Source organism: Diadema antillarum, unplaced genomic scaffold, assembly GCF_040938485.1.
Source record: "Diadema antillarum isolate AM-2024a unplaced genomic scaffold, OU_Dant_1.0 seq00000563_RagTag, whole genome shotgun sequence".
NCBI classification, from domain to species: Eukaryota; Metazoa; Echinodermata; class Echinoidea; order Diadematoida; family Diadematidae; genus Diadema; species Diadema antillarum.
In genome coordinates, this window is record NW_027271502.1 from 2074327 (window position 1) to 2076232 (window position 1906).

At 39.9% G+C, this 1906-nt stretch overlaps 1 non-coding gene across 1 annotated transcript; it reads left to right on the forward strand.

Moving 5' to 3' along the window:
* Positions 1-636: 636 nt before the first annotated feature.
* Positions 637-710, forward strand: Trnat-agu (transfer RNA threonine (anticodon AGU)). The gene has a single exon. It is a non-coding gene; the product is annotated as a tRNA-Thr (tRNA).
* Positions 711-1906: the final 1196 nt, after the last annotated feature.

Here is a 1906-nt window from a genome sequence, read left to right on the forward strand (position 1 = left end):
TACAAAATAAAGATTGTCAAATTATTGTTCACCCGGGCTCAACAGCCATCTTTTACGGATTTTACGCGCCATCACAGTCTCAACGGAAACTGGCGACTATTATAATGGTCAGTCCCCGACTTGATAAATCAAATGAAAGTCATTGATTGTTGCAATCATAAACAGTACTTACTTTCTTCTGCTTATCATTCAGTTACGGATACAAACTTCTAATTCTCTCATCTGAAATATACAAGATGTAAGTTTGGCTACTGTATCCAGAATTTCATTCGCCAAGAAAAAAAGCTTATGGATCAAATCAGGATCAAATAATTAAAAGCCCATGTCATGACACAAAAAAAAAGAGCAGACTTAAGGTAGGTTTCATGTGAATATGGAAAAATGAAAGTATTTGAAGGGAGTTTGGAATATTATTTTTTCCCCTCTCTGCTTGCGACTTATACATAATATACCGAACCGTTACATTTATAATGTGATGTGTGTATATATATACTCGTGATATATATATATATATATATATATATATATATATATATACGTCAGGTTAATGTGTGTGTGTGGCACACATACACACACTATAGCTTCTGACCACACGAGCAAAGAGAGTTAAGGGTTTGGGACGAATACCGATCTAGGGCTTTCAATAGCTCAGTCGGTAGAGCACCGGTCTAGTAATCCGGAGGTCTCGGGTTCGAATCCCGATGAAAACCCATTTTCTTTGCTCAAAGTTTTCGCTATTTATCATTACAATTGTTTCTGATCAGTTTTTCCTTCCTTGTTTCAATATATGTATATATATATATACATATATCTGTTTGTCTGTCTGTCTGTGTATATGTGTGTGTGCGTGTGTGTGTGTGCGTGAGTGTGTGTGTGTGTGCGTGTGCATGAGTGAATCAAAAGATAAAATACATGTAGTTCCTTTGCGTGTTATCAGGCAAGTTTAAAACTCCCTTTATAGAAGGTGCTTATTATTTCTTAACTAGAGAGGGGCCGTCAAAGGCGGCAGACCCACGCCTGAAGTACAAAGTCGGGGTAAACATAATGTGCATTCGGTCATCTACCAGAATTCGGTCACTTAATTGCCAGTGTGCTTTATCACCAGCCAGTGAGTTCTACCAAAGATCGTACACTGACATCGTTGACTGAGGTGTACGATCTTTGGTTCTACAGTCACATCACACGCAAAGTCACATCATTTCACATACGGTAACATTCATTCACAACAGGAAAGTCCTTTAGTCTCCTCCAAAAATCCATCAAATATCCCAAATTCCACCGTCAAAAGTGCAGAATCGGAACTTTTCCAATTAAGTCCAGTTTTAAGAGTATTGTCTACGCGACGGGTCGCCGAAAAAGCGCTAAAAATCGAGAAATACGCCGTTTTCTTGCGGGATATTTTGATTATAGCAAGCCGAGAGTGTGATGATATCAAAGGTCGTATGAGTGTACGATCTTTGATGGTATCCACAAAAGCGCAAAAGAAAAACAAAATTTACGTACCCCCTATGCAATTACCCCTATGATTAGTGTCTACGGGAATTATTCAATGCAAGGGTTGAATGCAAATGTCTACTGCACCAGTATTCGGTCACCAACGAGCGCCGCAACGTCCCCGATGCAATTTTGCACCAACAGTGTAGAGCGCGATGCATTGTCAGCGGCCTTGCACACGCATTGACATTGAGCGCGCATATCGTGCAGTGTGACTGCGACCGAGCAAATGCTCCTCCAACGAAAAAAACAATCAATGTTAATTTGAAAAATCATCAAAATACGGGCCAGTTTGTGGTGACGGGGAACGAACTTTCATAAATCTAGAAGGACATAGTCCCTCAAATAGGCCTAAACGTAAATTTCGGAATTCTTACGAACATTTGAGCAGCGAAGTCGGATCGTTTGGGAG